General features: G+C 54.9%; 1 protein-coding gene across 1 annotated transcript in view; it reads left to right on the plus strand.

Annotated features, from left to right (window-relative positions):
• Positions 1-21,917, plus strand: part of LOC141729977 (uncharacterized) — a 105,026-nt gene that overhangs the window by 78,293 nt on the left and 4,816 nt on the right. The gene's annotated exons all lie outside the window — the stretch shown is intronic.

Here is a 21,917-nt window from a genome sequence, read left to right on the forward strand (position 1 = left end):
CTGCAGCCCAACGCATTTACAGCCGGAGCCATGCAAGGAGTCCTGCCAAGAGCAAATCGTTCTAATGTTCTCTCTAGGACAAAAAAGGAGCAAACCAACCCGGCTGATAGGTGAGGAAAGAGAATTCAAGTTCATTTAAAGCGCTGCTCAGTTCAGGGTTGGCTTTCGTTTGACTGAGCTGATGCTAAGAACTATTTTCTCACATATGGTGGCGTTTCTCTGCAAACAGGCTTTGATGAGAAATTTCTGACCACATTTGCTTTTGCTCTTTAAGATAAGTCACGAACATGAGTAGCTTTGTTGAGGAATGGAGAATTGTTTGTAGCTCAGGAGGAACCTTACATTTTAGCACAGGAGGAAGGTAAGGCACAGGTTTAAAGGCTTTCTCCTCCTGGAGTGACACACTTTCAGAGGAGTCTGTGAGGAGAAGTCCCCTCAGCCACTGCCAGGGCTGTCTGCCTCCTCTGCAGGCTCAGTATTCTGGGAGTTCCACGAGCCTCAGCTGCCAGTGAATATTCTTCTGAATATTTCTTGTTGTGCAGTACAGAGGAAGAATATTTGGTGCTAGATTCCCCTCTGGGCTTTGAGGTAAATCTCAGTAAAGCTGGTGATTTTTATGTCCAGATGAACTTTTTATGGATAGTAAGGAAAAAGGGAAGAAGTATGGTGGAAAATTAATTGCTCAAAATGTGAGCGGCCAAATCACACTAAAAATGAAATCAAAACTGAAGAATTTTTTTAATTTTTTTTCCCTTGACAGGTAAGGCAAAACATGCAGTGCTAATAAAGTCTTTAAGAGATGCAACGAGCTCCCAACTGTATGAAAATCAAAGAGGTAAAGGATGAGAAAGGGCATGGGAAGAGTCTTCAGCCCTTCCTGTTGAAGGTCCAAGAGTATGAAAACGGACTCTGGCTGTTGCCCGTAGGTAACACGGGCTAATTGTAGAGGAGGGCAGGTGCCCAAGCTGTTGGTGGCCCAAGCCCTGCGTGGCTAGCCCAGTTGCAGTCCTAGTTGGACCAGGGCGGCGGGCTCGGGAGGGGTGGAGGTGGGGGGATCTCGGGAGGCTTCCGCTTCAAGGCCTGGCTGGGGGGCCGTGGGGGAGGCACGGAGGGCTGGTGCTCTGCTTTCTTGGGCAACTCCTGCTGCCGAGGCCTCGGGTGAGAGCTGTCAAAGTCGACGGTATCTGAGCTCTCTGGAGGAGAGGGAGAGGCACGCCTTCTCAGCCGGGATGCTGGAGCGGCGGCAGCGCGACTGTGGAGAGAGGAGGTGGCTGAGGGCCCAGCTGCCAGTGGCACACAGGGAGCCTCCTGCACAGCAGGGCCCAGAGCTGGCAAGGCTCCCCAGCACGGCTGGAGCTGCTGGCACAGCTTGGCCCAGCTGCACAGCTGCCCCTCAAGGCCCCGGCGAGCAGGACACAGCTCTGGGCAGGCTCCGTGGCCAGGAGCGGGCCCCAGAGCGCCTCTGCCTTTCAAGGGCAATCTCATCCCTGCTCTTTCTCCTCCCCGCTGTGCTTTGCCTCTGCCCTGTGCCCCTGGGGCTGCTCTTGGCCAGGCAGCCTCAGTGGGAGCCAGCACTGGCTGCAGCCCCAGCGGGTCCCCCAGGACAACGCCCAGCAATGAGGAGGCCAATGAAAGCTCTGGGCAGCAGCAGAACCCTCAGCAGGGTTCTTTGGACAACCATGGACTGGCCACACCTACACTGCAGCCTCTCTGTTCCCTGAATGTTCCCTGACTATGTGCAGCCTTTAAAGAAGCTGGAGGGTAGAGATGGGCCAACACTTACCGTTTCTTTCCCTTCCACAACCGGAACCCAGCATAGCACAGTACCACGGAAATTGGCACAGTGAACAGTGTCACTACCGTGCCTATCATGCAGGACCTGCGCACGTCCTGGGGGCAGATAATTCTTGGTGTTTTTCCGTGATTCTGGGCGTCAGTGTCTGACTTGCCAAGCACTTCTGTGGGAGCAATGGGGAGCGTCAGCCCATGCTGTGCTGCACTGCTGAGCTGGCAGCATGGTGGATGCGGGCAGGACGTTCTCCGTTTCCCCCAGAGCTGGGGCCTGCAGGCACCTTTGCCGCCCCTTGGCACAGGCTGTGCCACCCAACAAAGCCCAGCAGGCCGGGAGGAGAGCCCGGGGGCGGCGCAGCTGCTTGGGCAGTGGCTGCTTGGAGGGACACGGGCCAAAGCCATCCCTGAGCAGCCACTGCCAGCCCTGGCCCTCCCTGCCCCGTGACAGCTCCCCCAGCCCCAGGGCACAGAGTCAGGCCCTGGCAGGACCCAGTGCAGCCCCTGCCCAGTCGGGAGCCAAGGCTGGCTCTGGCCCTGGGCTCGCGGCAGGGCTCCCACTCAGGGCTGCTCCTGTGCCTTGGGCCTCTGGGCACTCAGGGCCAGCTCCAGAGCAGCTGCAGCGGGAGGGACGTTGGTGCACGAGTCCCCTTTCCCCGGGGCTGTGAACAAGCTCCAGAGGCCTCCAAGCCTCCAGAGCCTCCTCCAGCTTTGGCTGCTGCCGGGCTGGGCAAGGGCAGGCCCTGGGGGAAAGAGCTGCTGCCACACAGCCCCACCAAGGGCTGAGCCTGGTGGAGCAATTATCTCCTGTACCTGTGCCCATGTCTGGCATCTCCTCCTTTCCTGCATCAGTGGCTGGCACAAAGCCATTGCTTCCTACAGGATATGGCCCCACCTGCATGGACTTTTGCTCCATTGCTTGAGAAAGGAAAAAGGACAGCTGGGTCAGATGGAACCATTGCAGGAGGTGGCAACTTTAGGAGACAATACTTGTCAAGTCGTGGATAAGGATCAGGAAAATGGCCAGGTTATTGGGGCTGGGCCAGAGACCTCCCTGACTGAAAAAGCCCCTACACCTGATCTGACTGGAGATTAGGAAATTGCAGGGGATCTCAGGGCATCTATGGCCCGTGGTGCAGTTTGGGCTGCCTGTGAACTGATGGCAAATGCTTTCGTGCAGAGGCTGGGGAGAAGCTGCAGCCAGGCCAGGCTGGAAAACAGCCCTGCAGGGCGTGGAAGCAGCAGCGGGGCAGCGAGGCTGCCATGGATCCCTTCCCGCTGTGCCGGGCACGGCGTGTCCAGATGTGCAGCCAGAGCCCCCGGCTGCTGAGCCCCAGGACAAGGCAGAGGGAAATGCACCCACCACGGCGTCTCTCCAGGTCAGTCAGCATCTGCTCCAGACGTTTGGCTGCCTCCAAGGATTTCGTGTCTCCTATGTCTCGGTTCTTCCATTTAGGAGGACCTTAATGGGAAGTTCCATTTCTCCTTCAGGCCCAAGTGGCAGTGAGGGCACCTGGGTGATTGGTGCCCTCCAAGGCACTCCCTCAGCTCTGCCTTCCACTCAGGAGCAGGGCCAGGGGCACCTCGTGCCTGCAGTGGCCCCACACTGGGTTGGAAGGAGCCCCTTGTGGGGCAGTCGGGGCAGAAAGGACTCCCTGGAGCTGCCAGCAGCTCCCAACCCAGCCCCAGGCAGGGCCAGGGCTTGGCAGTGGCAGCAGGAGCAGCTCAGGCTCCCTGGGGGCAGCAAAGGAGCTGAGAAAGGCTCAGCCCCGGGGCACAGCCCTGAGCCCGGCCCCTTCCCTCTCTGCTCTTCTCTGTGGCTGCATAGAGCACACGGAAGGACACAGTGGCATTGCACACGGGAGGAGGATGGACAGCTAAATGATCCTTCTTCCCACTGACAGCGATCCTGTGGGATCACAGAAGGGAGCAGGGCAAGATTTCCAGATTGTTTAAACCCAGAGATTATGTTAAGGGACAGGGCTCATGACTGAGCCGTTGCCACATGGACACTGATTATTTTTCAGGAAAGGAACACAGAGAACTTGCCTACACCATGCCCTAGAGTCTTCATACTGTCGTTCACCAGCTTTTCCACATAAGCCATCTTATCATTCCAGTCTAGAAGAGTGCAAAGACCAGGGCATTTCCATGGTGTGCTGGGATCCCCCACTGCTTACAGTAAATGGGCACTGCAAGGGGGTCATGTAAGGCTGTGGGAGCCAGATGTGAATGCACAAGGCCAAAGCTGTACAGGGGCCTGGGCAGCTCTGGGCTGGCTCCTGGTCACTCTCCACCCTCTTTGCAGGCCCTGTGACACATCCCGGGAGAGGCAACAGGGGCAGCACAGGGCCCATGGGGGCTCTCTCCCTCCCCCAGTGGAAACCCTCCCTAAAGGCCTGGGGAAAACCATCCCCGGCGCTTCCCGGGGAGCAGGGAGCGCTGTCCTGGGAAAGGGGAGCCAGGCTGCCGGCTCACCTGCTCGCCACGCTTGCAGCGGAGCAGCCTGGGCAGCCCTGGCAGGCAGGGCCACGGCCAGCAGGAGCAGGAGGAAGAGGCGCAGAGCAAGGGCCATGGTGCCTTGCCCTCTGCCAGTCCCGCAGCTCTTGCTGCCACCGCTGTCCTGACACCACTGTCCCAATGTCAGCACCACTGCTGCCACCGCCGCTGCTGCTGCCGCAACAGTTGTGCTCAAGCACTGACTGCTCGCTCCTTGTGCTGCTGTGCAACCACGGGGCTCTGGCACCTCTGTGACCTCAGAGCCTGCTGTGACCTCATGGCCAGGGTGGAGTTGTGTGGGCACTGGGATCTGCCTTCTTTGGCAGGGAGCTGCTCTGTCCAAGGGCTGTGACACAGTCCCAGCCCAGCTGATCTCACTGGCTGGGCCATGAAGGGATGGAGAGCAGCCCTGCCAAGAAGGACTTGGGGGTGCTGCAAGATGAGAGGCTGCACGTGAGCCAGCCATGTGCATCCAAAGGCGAGTGCCCAGCAGCTTGAAGGAGGTGATTCCACCCCTCTGCTCTGGTGAGACCTCACCTAGAGTACTGTGGAAGAGGTTTTACAAGGACCTCTGTGAGTCATTGAGAAGTTTGATAAGAGGATCCATGTAAACCCTGAAAGAATCCCTACCAAGGTTGTTGACATAGAAACCAAGAAAGAAAATAGGATAAATAAGATAAATCTGCAACTGCCTATTTTAAGAAGCACTTTGCTTGTCTCTCGTGACCAGTGAGTAAAGTGTAAACTTATGAGCTTTGTAAGAATGTAGAACAAGCATGCATGCTAGAATAAAAACAGGCTTTGAAGCCTTCTGTAAACAGAGTATGTTGCTTTGTACTCTCTTTGTCTGTACCACGACACAGTACTGCATCCAGCTCTGGGCTCCCCACACAGGAAGGCCATGGTCCTGTTGGATCTATTCCAGAGGAGGAACAAAATGCTCTGAGGGCTGGAGCCCTTCTGCTTTGGAGACAGGCTGGGAGAGCTGGTGGCGTTCAGCCTGGAAGGGAGCAGACTCCAGGGAGACCTGATTGCTGCCTTTCAGTACCTGAAGGAGGCTTGTAAAAGAGATGGGACAGAACTTTTAGTAGAGCCTTTTGTGAGCAGACTGAGAGAGAATGCTATTAATCTAAAAGATGGTCAACTCAGACTGGACAAAAGAAACCCATTCTTTCACTGTAGGTTTTGAAAGCCTGGCACAGGTTGCCCAGAGAGGTGGACATCCATCCCCGCAAACATTCACGCTCATGCTCTGAGCAACCTGACCTACTTAAAGGTGTCCCTGCTCAGTGCACGGCATTGGACTAGACGGCCTTTAAATGTCCCTTCCAAGCCAAGCCATTTTGTGTTCCTGGGCACTATCAAAGCAGTGCTGGATTAGTGCTGGGGTGATTATGTGGCACCTGTATTTTGGTAGTTGGGTCCTTTAGCAATTGGCCCTGAGAGCATTCATGGTCTGGGCAGTGAAGTCTGCAAACAACAGACAGTGTGCTCAAGGAGAAACCGGGGAGGAACACTGCTCCAGCTCAGATAAATGCCAGCATTTTGCTGCCCTTTCCTAGTTAAGAAATAAAGGAATGTCCTGAAGATCCCTTCATGTGGGTGCATTTTTGGCTGTATCAGTACTTGTGTTCTGTAAAACAGGGAAGTTGTTAATGCTTCTTGCCCCATTTATCACTGAATGAAACTCAAATACTGCATTGCTCCTTGTCTACTTGCTTCCAAGTCAAGGCAAATTTTGGTCATGATTGAGTGGGACATATTCACCTGTTCACAAGCAAATTCTTCTTGCCATTCACACAGAGGCAAGATTGTTTGGTGGATTTGCTCTAATCAGACAGGAATTAAGGCCTACCTCTCACTAGAACTAAAGCTGATGCATTAGGTTGCAAAGTCTTGAGTAATTTGTCCTGGTGACTGGCATGGTAGAGAGTTGTTCTGGAATTAAATGACACTTGAAGACACGTGTAGTCTACCATATTTCTGGCATACTAGAAGTGAAAAAACAGCCTTTGAAACATGATTTTATCCTTTTTTCCTCCTCCTCCCAGGAATTTCAATGTCTGAGGTCTAAGCTCTTCAGCTGCTTCACAAACATTGTTTTAATTCAGACAGGCATCCATGCCTTGAGCCACAAATCATGACTGTGGCTGTGAAGCTTGAAGCAATGTAGGTTTATAGCACTAAAATAATAACCCATTCCCAGGTTAAGCCAAGCATTTCCCAAGTAACTCTACCTATCCTCAGGGATGTTTCAAAAAGGATCATTGTAAAAGCTGGGAATCAGGAGAAAGAGTGTCATCAAAATTAAAAAGACAGCTTTCTGAGATCTTTATATTCCTATAAAAACAGATTCAAAATTGTTCATATATGGAACATTGACTAAGAAGTGAATGACAGATTGTCAAAGTAATTGGGGCACAAAATACCATAAATAAAATTATGTTTACATGTAGATAATAAGTAAACCACCTTGCTAAGAAAAAAAACAGACCTGCCAATACTAAAACCAATAAGGCTGTTTCATCTGTCTCAATACAAAAAAAAAAAAAACCACTGAAAAGAATCAGAGCTCATTAAGACGATTAGTATATACAGGAAATTCCAGGGATTGGGAAAAAATGAAGCAAACTGTAGAGTGCAATTCCCAGAGTTAACCTGGAATTTATTGGTAGATTTGTGGCAAAATTTCTGAGAGCAGACTGGAAAAGCATAGGGGCTGGTCAGCCCATGGGTGGGCATTTAGAGCAGCCTGAGGGATGTTTCTGGGATCAACTGCAGGGAAGAAGAGCAGCAGACAATCACTGGGACAATCTCTTTGCTGGCTGTGGAGTTTTTGTCAGTCAGTTCCCTGGGGCTGGGGGAGCTGTCACGGGGCAGGGAGGGCCAGGGCTGGCAGTGGCTGCTCAGGGATGGCTTTGGCCCGTGTCCCTCCAAGCAGCCACTGCCCAAGCAGCTGCGCCGCCCCCAGGCTCTCCTCCCGGCCTCCTGGGCTTGGTTGGGTGGCACAGCCTGTGCCAAGGGGCGGCAAGGTGCCTGCAGGCCCCAGCTCTGGGGGAAACGGAGAACGTCCTGCCCGCATCCACCGTGCTGCCAGCTCAGCAGTGCAGCACAGCACGGGCTCACGCTCCCCATTCCTCCCACAGACATTGTCACTGAAGCAGGAATATATACCCCGGATCCAGTGCACCTTCCAAGAATTGTCTGCCCCCAGGATGCACAGAGGACGTGCATGATAGGCACAGTGGTGATAGTGTGCTCTGTGCCACTTGTGCTGATAGGCTGCTATCTTGGCATTCGCAAGCTGGCAATCAAGACGAGACGATCGGTTGCTGATTTTTCTCCACAGTTTTCTTATAACTGTGTTCCATAGCATTGGTAGCCTGACTCGTAGTCGTGCTGCTGTGGAGTTGTGGCCAGGCCATGGTTGCCCAAACAACTCTTCTGAGGTTTCTGCTGCTGCCCAGAGCTTTCATTGGCCTCCTCATTGCTGGGCCTTGTCCTGGGGGGCCCGCTGGGGCTGCAGCCAGTGCTGGCTCCCACTGAGGCTGCCTGGCCAAGAGCAGCCCCAGGGGCACAGGGCAGAGGCACAGCAAGTTCTTAGCAGTGTTTGGGCAGCAGAGTTCAGGACAGGGCAATACTTATTTAGTAGCTCATGTAAACTTTCATGGCAACAGTGGTGTTGCGGGACAAGCAAATGTGCTCCAGTTCTGTGTTAAAACATGGTTTTCTTTATGAAATTCATTCACTATTTTAAAACTTAGTTTAAAATATAACTTCTTTTCCAGTGCTTACTACCGTTATTTGGTATAATGAACGATGGCATTAGTATCCCATGGCTGAATTAGAAGACTGTAAGTACTATAAAATGGAATCAGTTTTACACTCTTATGTCTTTCACAGACTTATGAAACTTTTGTTGGTTTGATGTGACCAACAGAAGAGTTTTCCTCTGCTTTTAATTCAAACAAGCAGCAGAGCTGGAACCTGTTGAGAAGAGTCTGTTCACTTCATAGTTAAGCAAACTGCCAGGGTTCTTTATTGACCGATATAAAATCTATATTTTATGTACATACTCCTGACAAGTCAGTGATAGAAGTGAGGGATTTGGACTCTTTGAGAAGTACTGACCTACTGCGCATTGGCTTGCCAAAGCGAAGTCTGTAATAATCAATCTTTTTCAGAAGACAATGTTCAGTTTCTTCCTGGAACTCCCTCTTGCATTTGTACTCAAAAACACTTCTTGAAAGAAATTAACAAGGGCTCTTTATGGTCCCTTATTTGACTTTTCTCTCTTTCTCCAGTGATGCCAATGAAAACCTGGATGATTCGATGAAAAAAGCTGCAAAGTAGATCCTGGAGAAGAGGGCATACATCTGCTCCCACCCTCTGGACAGGACCTTTTGATCCCTCCCTGACAGCAGGCACTCATGAATGTCAGTCAGGAAGGGATTTGCTGCAGTTGCAGTATTTCACACAATAAAAGCACCTTTTATTTAATGTCTTTACTAAATGTAACTGTATAAAATAAAATTTCTTTCTAACCACTACTTCATAGAATAAGGATAAATAAAGAGATTTTATTTTAAGCTGAAGTTATTTTTTTAGATTTATAGATGGATGGATAAATAGATAGAGAGATAGATAATAGATAGATGTATATATATGTCTGTTCCTCTTGGAGGTTTGGATGGGGAGATGTTTCTTCCCAGGGAAGGGATTGTGTGGTTTCTCAGTATCTTTTCACTTCAATCAGGTGCTCATTCCCTGAGCAAGTCTGAAAGACTTGGGCAATCACAACAGTTCTGCTTTGGAGGCACCTCCAGCTCTCTTGTCCAGCAGCACCACCAGGACACTGAGTCCCCAGTGTCCAGGGAGCTTCTGCTGTCACCCTGAGGGACACCACTGGTCACTGACGTCCATCGGGCCTCTGAGCCATTGACCACAACCCCCTGGATGTGACCAGCCAGGCAATTGCTCATTCTCCAAACTGTGCCTCCATCAGATCCATAGCTCACCAAAGGAGGGACAAGGATGCTGGGCAGGGCTGATGTGTCCAGGGCATGGCAGAAGTCCAGAGTGGTGGCATCTCTAGCTCTTCCCTTGTGCACTGGGGTGTAACTTCGCGGATGGGTCACAGGCAATATGTTCTCCGGCCAGCTCACTCCCTGAGTCCCACGGACAGTCACAAGAGAGGCTGCCCCTGGATCCCTACAGGGACCTTCCCGGCTGGTGGTGCGTACAGGGGCTTGCTGCTCCCTGCAGCCGACACCTGTGGCATGGGTGACTCAGCAGCAACCCAGTACGAGGGACTGAGGCGAAGGAATAGAGAGAGATCACTTGTCTGAGTTCTAAGGAAGGTTTATGTCCCCAGAGGAGTCAGGGACAACTGACAATAACTGGGGCAAAACACTGATTTTTCAGGAAGGGAGGGAAGAATGGGAGGGACACAACTTTTTACCAAGGGGAAGGCATTGGGGAAGGAGTGCAGTGCAAGGGCTATCCAATAGAAACCAACAACGGGAAGGAGCAAACCTTGAAATCCAATTTGCTTCGAAGAAGGGATGAATGACAGGGTACACGCCAGAACAAAAGGCTGTGCTGTCTTTGATGGACAGGGGCATTGACATATACTTGGTGGTTCAGGACTGAACCACCAGAGAAACCAAGTGGGATACGTGGAATGAAATATTACAAACGTATAACAAGGAATATTTAAAACTTACTACAGAAGAACAAACTGTAAAATAACAGACTACCACACTGGGGTGTTGCGGTGTGTCTCTATTGTGTTTTCAATTGCAAGTCAGTTTCAATGGTCAATTCTATAATCCACCCCCCCCATCTCTTGTATTGTTATAGCATATTTTATCCTTAATGGATTGTTCCTTTGCACCTCTCTTGTTGGTTTTGTCCTGGTTTTCCATCTTCCCAAAGACCTGTCACTTTGTTCCTCAATGTTCCCTGTTCCTTCTCCTAGGAGGAGCAATGTCAGTCCCTCCTCATACCTGCTCCTTTCTCCAGAAACTTCCCTGTCATTTATGTATACCACGAGGTCCCATTGCTTTGTTTAACCTCTTCCCCTCCCCTGTAATTCCCAATTGTTTTAAGCACTGTATTCCCTGCCTTATGCTTCTCCCCAGCTTTCCCCCACTTGGTTAAAGTTTTGTACCCTCCCGTTGAACCTCACCTGTTTAAAAACCTCTTCTAGAGCCTGGACTTGTGTCTTTCTGTGCCTGACCTTCCTGGGCATAAACACCTTTGGGAGTCATACAGAAGACCTTTCCTTGTTCCTTGTCCCTGCCCTTGAAGCATTCCACCTGTGCCATACAGCAGTTGTGCCCTACAGCTGCACCCAAATTGTGAGGGCTTTTTGTGGGCAGCCCCCTCCTGGTGACAGTGCTGGGAGCAGCCCAGGCTGAAGAACTCTGGCACCGCGTCACTGAGGCAGCCACTCCATCATGGAAGGCCTCTGGCTTTGTCAGGCTGCACAGACCCACCCTGTGCTCCTCAGGGTTTCCCTTGGCATCCCATCCAAGCATTGAAGAGGTTGGGTGACTGTTCCCCCTGTTTTATTGACTGTGTCCTTTGAGGACCACAAGAGGAAGCAGTGCCTTAAATTGCACATGAAGAGGAAATGGTGAAGTAAAGGCTTCACCTTTCCTATGAAGCCAAAGGGCTGTGTTAGCCATGGCCCCCCCAAGGTGCCAAATTTCCAGCTGGGAAGCTGCTGACTGGAGGGAATGTGGCACTTGTCTCCAGCCAGAGATCACTCATTCCTTAGCATGCTAGGCTGTGGCTGACATGGATGTGATCTCCTGTGCCAGTGCCCAGAACACAGAGCAGTGAGCTCAGCTTGGGGGTGGGAAAGTCCAGCCGTTGGACACAACTGCCAGGCAGGAGGAGCTGCCTCCCAGAGAAGGAAAATTCCAGCCATGCGCAATCTGGTATTGCTGGAAGGGAAAATCGTGTTTTGTAATTCTCGACCTCAAACAGCTTCCTTTAAATGCTTCTTATAGGAAGGGAACATTCCCAGGGAAGCTGCAGTGTAGGTGTGGCCTGTTCATGGTTGTCCAAAGAACCCTGCTGAGGATTCTGCTGCTGCCCAGAGCTTTCATTGGCCTCCTCATTGCTGGGCCTTGTCCTGGGGGCCCGCTGGGGCTGCAGCCAGTGCTGGCTCCCACTGAGGCTGCCTGGCCCAGAGCAGCCCCAGGGGCACAGGCAGAGGAAAGCACGGTGGGGAGGAGAAAGAGCAGGGATGAGATTGCCCTTGAAAGGCAGAGGTGCTCTGGGGCCCACTCCTGGCCAGGGAGCCTGCCCAGAGCCGTGTCCTGCTGGCCGGGGCCCTGAGGGGCAGCTGTGCAGCTGGGCCAGGCTGTGCCAGCAGCTCCAGCCGTGCTGGGGAGCCTTGCCAGCTCTGGGCCCGGCTGTGCAGGAGGGTCCCTGTGTGCCACTGGCACCTGGGGCCTCAGCCACCTCCTCTCTCCATAGTTCCACCTCTTGATAGCAGCTGAAGGAGAGTGGCAGGATCTCACGCCCAGATAACTTGAGCAGTTCCTCCAGCAGTGGTGAGGACCTGGGCAGACCCATCAGAAGCCCTCAGAGGACAACCCCAGAACAGCTGCCATCTATGAGGAAACCGCCTGTGGAAGTCCCAATGCCACCTCCTCTCCCTGTGGGAATCCCTGAGCCTCCTCCACTCCCCACAAGGATCACCAATATGCCTCCACCCCCTCCCAGTCCATCCTGACAACTGCCACGACCCCAAAACCAGTTCAGCACCTTCCATACCCAGCTGGGTCCACCACGTCCCCCTCCTCCCAAAACCATCTAACCTGCCTGCCAAATGACACTGAAGGTGTTCTGTCCCCCACCCCCCGTCTCCATTCCAGAGCTTTGCCCAGCTCTTCAGCTACAATAAAGAGATGGAGCTGTAACCTCAGTGTCCAGGTGGAAGCTGTAGCAAAGCCCACCCAGCAGCAGCACAGGCTGAGCTCCATGCCAAGGAGCAGCCGTGGATGCCCACGGTGTGGGCAGGCAGAAGCTAGGCAGGGGCTGGTGTGACCAGCGGTGGGGCCTCGAGGACTGGGGGAGCCCATGCTGAGCGTCCCTGGGCTGAGGGCACATTTCCTTCCCTGGCTTCATCTGGGCCTGGACCATCTCCAGGGACACAGCCTGACCAGAAATGTCAGCAGGCAGAACAAAGGTTTTGCTGAGCAGTGGCCCTTTGATGAAGCAAAATATTTACAACCAAGGCAGTCCATTACTACACTTGAGGGTCCACTTGGGGGTACAGCTGAGACCATGAGGTCACAGCAGGCTCAGGGGTCACAGAAGGCTGAGGTCACAGCAGGCTCAGGGGTCACAGCAGGCTGAGGTCACAGTTGGCTCTGAGGTCACAGAGGTTCCAGACCCGGTGGTTGCACAAGGAGCGAGCAGTCAGTGCTTGAGCACAACTGTTGCGGCAGCAGCAGTGGCGGTGGCAGCAGTGGTGCTGACATTGGGACAGCGGTGTCAGGACAGCGGTGGCAGCAAGAGCTGCGGGACTGGCAGAGGGCAAGGCACCATGGCCCTTGCTCTGCGCCTCTTCCTCCTGCTCCTGCTGGCCGTGGCCCTGCCTGCCAGGGCTGCCCAGGCTGCTCCGCTGCAAGCGTGGCGAGCAGGTGAGCCGGCAGCCTGGCTTCCCTTTCCCGGGACAGCGCTCCCTGCTCCCCGGGAAGCGCTGGGGATGGTTTTCCCCAGGGTATTTATGGCGGATTTCCTCTGGGGGAGGGAGAGAGCCCCCAGGGCCTTGGGATGCCCCTGTTTCCTCTCCAGGGATGTGTCACAGGGCCTGCAAAGAGGGTGGAGAGTGACCAGGAGCCAGCCCAGAGCTGCCCAGGCCCCTGTGCAGCTTTGGCCTTGTGCATTCACATCTGGCCCCCACGGACTTTCCTGACCCCCTTGCAGTGCCCATTTCCCAGAGGCAGAAGGGGATGCCAGCGCATCATGGAAATGGGTCTGGTCTTTGCTCCCTTCTAGATTTGGATCGCGACTTTGATTATTTGGAATTGTTGTTGAATGATATTCGGAATGTCTTGAAGAATGCTGGAGGCAAGTTCTGAATTTCCCTTTCAAGTGACATATTAATCACTATCCAAGTGGCAAGAGCTCGTTCATCTGCCATTTTCGTTAGAGGTTAAGTCAGGGCAGAAGGGTTCTGGAAACATTGCCCGGCTCCTTTCTGGAGCCCTGAGTGATCCCACAGGATCACTGTCAGTGGGAGGAAGGAGCATTTAGCTGTCCATCCTCCTCCCATGTGCAATGTCAATGTGTCCAGGCCCACGGTTGTGCCCCGGGGCTGAGCCTTCCACACCCTGAGGGTCTTCTACAGTGCCACGGGTGATGTTCTGTCCTGCCTTTCTTCGCAGCTGAACCTCTTGGTGAAGCTGATCTGGCTTCCCAACCCATGTCCACAACTGAGCCTCTGGGACATGGTGAGGGTAGGTCAAGGCCTTTCCCCTGGGAGAGCTGCCAGCTCAGAGCCCAAAGCTCGGCCAGGGGGGCATCGCTGCAGGTGCCAGGACAGAGCCATGCACGTGTGTGCCCTCGCCCTGTGCGATCCCCACACCGCTCCTGCGGCTCAGTGGTGTCCGTGGAGCTGAGTAGAGGCGGCAGAAGCTTCTGTGGTTGTTGTCTTACAGATGTGCCTGCAGGGAGGACTTTTCCTCGTCCTTCCCTCATTCCTACACAGAAGCCTGGCTCCCATCGCAGGGGTGAGTAGTGTGTCCCTGCTGACCCCACAGGCTGAGCCCTGCTTCTGTGGATCCATTAATGGGAAAAGGAAACATGTTTTTCTAAGGTCCTCTAAAACGAAAGAATAAAGCTGCAGGACAGAAGAAAGCCCATGAGTCATCTGAACACATGAGGCAAAGGACGAAGGAAATGCAGCAGGCAGCACAAGGTGGGTGCATTTCCCTCAGCCTTGTCCTCGGGCTCAGCAGCCGGGGGTTTGGCTGCACATTTGGACACGCCGTGCCCGGAACAGCGGGAAGGGATCCATGGCAGCCTCGCTGCCCCGCTGCTGCTTCCATGCCCTGCAGGGCTGTTTGCCAGCCTGGCCTGACTGCAGCTTCCCCCCAGCCACTGCAGCATTGAATGTGGCATCAGCTGACAGGCAGCCCAAACTGCACAACGCACCTCAGATCCCCTGCAATTTCCCATCTCCAGGCAAATCAGATGGGGCATCTGTTTGGAGTAGAGAGGGCCCTGGCCTAACCAAAAATTTTATAGGGATTTCCTGATTCTTAACCATGTCTGTGACAAGCATTTGCTCCTGAAGATGCCCCATCCTCAATGGGGAACAGCCCCACCTGACCTTGCTGTACCTCATCCTTTCTCCAGAAGCAGATGGACAGGCTGTGGGGAAGGAAGGCTGTGCATTTCTCGGAGGAAGCAGTGGCTCATTGGAAGCCTCTGCTCCAGGAAGGGAGGCAATGCCAGGCACAGCCACAAGAGGTAATTGCTGTGCCTCTGGGCCTGAGCCCTGCTGAGGCTTGAGCTGCCCTCTCTGCTGCTTGGCACTGGGGGCACAGCCCGGACAAGACGGGCACAGCCCAGAGGAATTGTCCCGAGCAGGCTCAGGGCACTCGGGTGCTGAGCTGTCCTGCTGGGCTCCCTCCATGGGAGACACGTCCCGAAACCTGGGAACGGCTGCACGGGGTGCCCATGGTGGGGAAAGGGCAGAGGGGGAGAGCAAGGCTCCAGTGTGTCCTGAGAGGGCTTGGCCATGTGCCCTTGGGATGGGGAAGGGGTCCCAAGGCAAAGAGAGATGGAGAGATAGAAGAAGGTGGGAAAGGCAGGAGAAAGGGCAGGAGAGTCAGACGGACAGGGGGATAGCTGTGGCACTGACTAATTAAGTTTTCCCCAGGCATTTAGCAAGAGTTGCAGCTGTGGGAGTGAGAGCACCCAGGGTCCTGAGCTGCTTCAGCCGCCCCACCAGGGGTGTTGCACAGGGCATGCAAAGAGCGTGTAGAGTGACCAGGAGCCTGCCCAGAGTTCCCCAGGCCCCTGTGCAGCTTTGGTCTTGTCCATTGACATCTGGCTCCTACAGCCATACCAGACCCCCTTGCAGTGCCCATTTCCCAGGGGCAGACGGGGATCTCTGCATGCCCTGAAAAATGTTCTCATCTCTGCTCTGTTCTAGATGAGGTGTCTGGAAAGGCTTCTCCATTAGATGGGGGGCATAAAGGTTTGAAGCCTTTGGAACCTCCTGCAGGTATGTTCTCACTCTCCCACCAAGGAATAATTGTTGACAACCTGGCAGGAACCTGGTTACAGAAGCTTCTGTGGCTGTTGTGTTACAGATGTGTCTGCAGGGAGGACTTTTCCTGTTCCTTTGCTGGTTCCTTCACCGAAGCAGGGCTCCCATCACAGAGGTGAGTAGTGTGTCCCTGCTGACCCCACAGGCTGAGTTCTGCTTTTGTGGTATCCATTCATAGGAAATCAAACCATGTTTTTCAAAGGTCCTCCAACAGGAAAGTACAAATCTACAGGACAGAAGAAAGCTCATGAGCCATCTGAATACATGAGGCAAAGGACAAAGGAAATGCAGCAGGCAGGACAAGGTGTGTGCATTTCCCTCAGCCCTGTCCTGGGGCTCAGCAGCCGGGGGCTCTGGCTGCACATCTGGACATGCCGTGCCCGGCACAGCGGGAAGGGATCCATGGCAGCCTCGCTGCCCCGCTGCTGCTTCCACGCCCTGCAGGGCTGTTTGCCAGGCTGGCCTGGCTGCAGCTTCTTCCCAGCCTCTGCAGGAAGGCATTGGGCATCAGCTGCCACGCAGCCCAAACAGCAGCACGGACCTCAGGTCCCCTGGGATTTCCCTGTCGCCAGTCAAATCAGAAGGGACAGCTGTTTGGAGTAGAGAGGGCCTTGGCCTAACCAAAATTTTATAGGGATTTCTTGCTTCTTAACCATGTCTGTGACAAGCATTGCCTCCTGAAGATGCCCCATCCTCAATGGGGAACAGCCCCACCTGAGCCAGCTGTACCTCATCCTTTCTCCAGAAGCAGATGGAGAGGCTGTGCGGAAGGCTCAGTTTCCTGGAGGAAGCAGTGACTCATTGGAAGCCTCTGCTGCGGAAAGGGAGGCGATTCCAGGCACAGCCACAGGAGGTAATTGCTGTGCCTCTGGGCCTGAGCCCTGCTGAGGCTTGAGCTGCCCTCTCTGCTGCTTAGCACTGCAGGCACAGCCTGGACAAGGCAGGCACCGCCCAGAGGAATTGTCCCGAGCAGGCTCAGGGCACTCGGGTACTGAGCTGTCCTGCTGGGCTCCCTCCATGGGAGACACGTCCCGAAACCTGGGAACGGCTGCACGGGGTGCCCATGGTGGGGAAAGGGCAGAGGGGGAGAGCAAGGCTCCAGTGCGTCCTGAGAAGGCTTGGCCATGTGCCCTTGGGATGGGGAAGGGGTCCCAAGGCAAAGAGGGATGGAGAGATAGAAGAAGGTGGGAAAGGCAGGAGAAAGGGCAGGAGAGTCAGACGGACGGGGGACAGCTGTGGCACTGCCTGATGCACTTTTCCCTAGGCATTTAGCAAGAGTTGCAGTTGTGGGTATGAGAGCCCACAGGGCCCTGAGCTGCTTCAGCTGCCCCACCAAGGGTGTCGCACAGGCATGGAAAGAGGGTGCAGAGTGACCAGGAGCCTGCCCAGAGCTCCCAGGCCCCTGTGCAGCTTTGGCCATGTCCATTGACATCTGCCTCCCACAGCCTTACCCGACCCCCTTGCAGTGCCCATTTCCCGGAGGCAGACGGGGATCCCAGCATGCCCTGAAAAAATGTTCTCATCTCTGCTCTGTTCTAGATGAGCTTGCTAGGAAGATTTCTCCATTAGATTGGCTAGATAAAGTTTTGAAGCCTTTGGAACCTCCTGCAGGTATGTTCTCACTCTCCCATCAAGGAATAATTGTTGACAACCTGGCAGGAACCTGTTACAGAAGCTTCTGTGGCTGTTGTGTTACAGATGTGTCTGCAGGGAGGACTTTTCCTGTTCCTTTGCTGGTTCCTTCACCGAAGCCAGGCTTCCATCGCAGGGGTGAGTAGTGTGTCCCTGCTGACCCCACAGGCAGAGCCCTTCTTCTGTGGGATCCACTCATAGGAAATGGAACCACTTTCTTTTAAGGTCCTCTGAGAGGGAAGAACAAAGCCACAGGGCACAAGAAAGCACATGAGCCAAATACCATGGTGACGGAACTGCACAAAGGTAATGGTGAGAGCATTTCCCTCAGCCTTGTCCTGGTGCTCAGCAGCCGGGGGCTTTGGCTGCACATCTGGACACGCCGTGCCCTGAACAGCGGGCAGGGATCCATGGCGGCCTCGCTGCCCTGCTGGTGCTTCAACACCCTGCAGGGCTGTTTCCCAGCCTGGCCTGGCTGCAGCTTCTCCCCAGCCTCTGCAGGAAGGCATTTGGCATCAGCTGCCATGCAGCCCAAACTGCACCATGGATCCCCTGCATTTTCCCAGTCCCCAGGCACATCCTGAGGTGTGGCTGCTTGGCAGAGGGAGGGCCATAGGAAGCCCCAAAGGCCTGTGGGGATCAGGATTTTCCTGATTCTTATCCATGTTGTGGACAAGTATTGCCTTCTGAAGAGGCAACCACCTAGATGAGCAATGATCCCATCTGATCCCACCAAGCCTCTTCCTTTCTCAAGGGATGGACAGAGGGGCTCTATGGAAGGTGGCATTTCCTGCAGCAAGGAGGGTGATGCCAGGCACAGCCACAGGAGGTAATTGCTGTGCCTCTGGGCCTGAGCCCTGCTGAGGCTTGAGCTGCCCTCTCTGCTGCTTAGCACTGCAGGCACAGCCTGGACAAGGCAGGCACAGCCCAGAGGAATTGTCCCGAGCAGTCTCAGGGCACTCGCGTACTGAGCTGTCCTGCTGGGCTCCCTCCGTGGGAGACACGTCCCAAAACCTGGGAGCGGCTGCACAGGGTGCCCTTGGTGGGGAAAGGGCAGAGGGGGAGAGCAAGGCTCCAGTGTGTCCTGAGAGGGCCTGGTCATGTGCCCCTTGGGCTGTGGGAGCTGTTCCATGGGCAAGTGGGCAAGCAGGAGGGAAAGACGGAGGTTGGGAGCGACAGCTGTGGCACTGCAGATTTCCCCAAGCATTTAGTGAGGCTTTCCTGTGTGGGAGGGAGAGAGCCCCAGGGCCCTGGGCTGCTGCAGCTGCCCCTCCAGGGATGTTGCACAGGACCTGCAAAGAGCATGGAGAGTGACCAGGAGGCACCGGCTCCCGCAGCCTTACCTTACCCCCTTGCAGTGCCCAATTCCCCAAGGGAGAAGGGGATCCCAGCACACAATGGAAATGGTTCTGTAGCATCTGTGCTCCCTTCTCGACTGGCACGTGACTTGGATTAGTTGGAAATGCTGGTAAATGGTACTTTGAAGACCTTGCCAGATGTTGAAGGCAAGTTCTCAATGTACCTTTCCTGACAGAGTAATCGGTGGCAGTGTGGCAAGAGCTTACTCATGAGCCAGTTCCCTTAAACTTCACTGAAGGTTGATCAGTTCTGGAAACCTTACCCTGCTGCCTTCTGGAGCCCTGAGGGATCCCACAGGATCGCTGTCAGTGGGAGGAAGGAGTATTTATCTGTCCATCCTCCTCCTGTGTGCAATTCCACTGTGTCCTTCTGTGTGCTCTGTACAGCCACAGAGAAGAGCAGAGAGGGAAGGGGCTGGGCACAAGGCTGTGCCCCAGGGCTGAGCCTTTCTCAGCTCCTTTGCTGCCCCCAGGGAGCCCGAGCTGCTTCTGCTTCTGCTGCCACTGCCAAGGCCTGGCCCTGCCTGGGGCTGGGTTTGGAGCTGCTGGCAGCTCCAGGGAGTCCTTTCTGCCCCAACTACCCCGCATGGGGCTCCTTCCATCCCAGTGTGGGGCCACTGCAGGCACGAAGTTCCCCTGGCCCTGCTCCTGAGTGGAAGGCAGAGCTGAGGGAGTGCCTTGGAGGGCACCAATCACCCAGGTGCCCTCACTGCCACTCGGGCCTGAAGGAGAATCTTCAGCAGTGCCATTGGAGCTGTTGTGTCCTGCCTTTCTTTGCAGATGAGCCTGTTGGTAAAGGTGATCTGGCTTCCCAGCCCACGTTCAGGATTGAGCCTCTGAGAGATGGTGAGGGTAGGTCAAGGCCTTTCCCCTGAGAGAGCTGCCAGCTCAGAGCCCAAAGCTCGGCCAGGGGGGCATCATGGCAGGTGCCAGAACAGAGCCATGTACGTATGTGGCCTCGCCCTGCACGATCCACTCACAACTTCTGCTCAGCACTGACTGGCAGCTGTTTGGAGGAGGGTGGGCCCTGGCCCAGTGGAAAAAGCCTAGATGATTTGTTGAGTTTACCCGATTTTGCATAAGCATGACGTCCTGAAGATGCCATTAAAGAAATGGATAACTGTTCCATCTGTTAAGGTGTAATTTTTGTTTCTCCAGTGATGCGCCAAAAGGCAGGACAGAAGGAGGTGTTTCCCCAAAGAAGCAGAGGCCGATTGGCAGCCCCTGCTGCAGGAAGGAAGGCCAAGCCAAACACAGGCATGGGCATGGGCTCAGGCTCAGAAGGTAATTGCTGTGCTGGGCTCAGCAGGGCTGGGTGGCTGCAGCTCTTCCACTGGGGCCTGCCCTTGCACGGCCTAACCGCAGCCAAAGCTGGAGGTGCCTCTTGAGGCCTTGAGGCCTCTGGAACTCATTCAGAGCCCCGGGGAAAAGGGGACTCGGGCACCAACGTCCCTCCCGCTGCAGCTGCTCTGGAGCTGGCCCTGAGTGCCCAGAGGCCCAAGGCACAGGAGCAGCCCCGAGTGGGAGCCCTGCCGTGAGCCCAGGGCCAGAGCCAGCCTTGGCTACCGGCTGGGCAGGGGCTGCACTGGGTCCTGCCAGGGCCTGACTCTGTGCCCTGGGGCTGGGGGAGCTGTCACGGGGCAGGGAGGGCCAGGGCTGGCAGTGACTGCTCAGGGATGGCTTTGGCCCCTGTCCCTCCAAGCAGCCACTGCCCAAGCAGCTGCGCCACCCCCGGGCTCTCCTCCCGGCCTGCTGGGCTTTGCTGGGTGGCACAGCCTGTGCCAAGGGGTGGCAAGGTGCCTGCAGGCCCCAGCTCTGGGGGAAACGGAGAACGTCCTGCCCGCATCCACCGTGCTGCCAGCTCAGCAGTGCAGCACAGCACGGGCTCACGCTCCCCATTGCTCCCACAGGTGCAGCTGGAACCACAGCACATGTTCCTGATTCCCAGAAGGGCCTTGGAAGGGGTTTCTGTCAGGGAACAGGCTTCTGGCTAGGGTTACTGGCAGGCCTGCTTGTCTTGGAGCTGATCTTCATCTATTGCTCTGTCCAAATTTGGACTTGCTGGAAGAGAAAAGGGTGAGTGTTTAGTTCACCTTTCCCTCAAACAGCTTCTTTTGAAAGTTTACTTCAGACAGGAAACATTCCCAGTGAGGCTGCAGTGTAGGTGTGGCCAGTCCATGATTGTCCAAAGAACTCTACTGAGAGTTCTGCTGCTGCCCAGAGCTTTCATTGGCCTCCTCAATGCTGGGCCTTGTCCTGGGGGGCCCTCTAGGGCTGCAGCCAGTGCTGGCTCCCACTGAGACTGCCTGGCCAAGAGCAGCTCCAGGGGCACAGGGCAGAGGCAAAGCACGGTGGGGAGGAGAAAGAGCAGGGACGAGATTGCCCTTGAAAGGCAGAGGCGCTCTGGGGCCCGCTCCTGCCCAGGGAGCCTGCCCAGAGCCGTGTCCTGTTGGCCGGGGCCTTGAGGGGCAGCTGTGCAGCTGGGCCAAGCTGTGCCAGCAGCTCCAGCAGTGCTGGGGAGCCTTGCCAGCTCTGGGCCCGGCTGTGCAGGAGGCTCCCTGTGTGCCACTGGCACCTGGGGCCTCAGACACCTCTTCTTTCCACAGTTCCACCTCTGGACAAGAGTTTTAAGACAGTGGCTGCACCTCACACCCAAACAGCAGGAGCAGCTCCTCCAGTAGTAAGAAGGTCCTGGGCAGCCCTGTCAAGAGTTTTGAGCTGAAGGCTCCAGAACAGCCATCGACAATGAAATCTCCTATTCGCCTGGAGATCGCACTGCCACCTCCTCTCCCCATGTGTATCCCTAAGCTACTTTCATTTCTTTTTTGATCCTCCTCTTTCCCGTCCCGCCTCCTTCTATAGACCCCAGCAGCAGCCCAGCACCCTCCAGCCCCTCCTGAGACCAACATGTCCCTTCCTCTGCCCTGAGCCCCCTGGGCCTGCCCTCCAAACAGCAATGAAGTTAACCCTGCTCTCTGCCAGGCTAGGTGGTGGCCCTTTCTTTTGTTGCACTAAAGGGAAGGTGCCGTCACCCCAGTGTTTGGGTGGCAGCAGGAGCACAGCCCGGCCGGCAGCAGCACTGGCTGAGCTCCGTGGCCAGGAGCAGCCATGGATGCCCACGCTGTGGGCAGGCAGGAGCCAGGCAGGGGCTGCTGTGACCAGCGGCGGGGTCCCGAGGGCTGGGGGAGCCCAGGGGGCAGGCAGCAGCATGGGGCTCCTGAGAAAAAGCAACCCCATTTGCTTAATTTTTCACTTTTAAATATTAGAAATTTGTAGAAATATTTCAAAATCGTTTTTCTGTAGAGAGACACCCCCAAATATTTCTTCCCAATTCCTAT

Source organism: Zonotrichia albicollis, chromosome 8 (genome assembly GCF_047830755.1).
Source record: "Zonotrichia albicollis isolate bZonAlb1 chromosome 8, bZonAlb1.hap1, whole genome shotgun sequence".
In the NCBI taxonomy this organism is placed as follows: domain Eukaryota; kingdom Metazoa; phylum Chordata; class Aves; order Passeriformes; family Passerellidae; genus Zonotrichia; species Zonotrichia albicollis.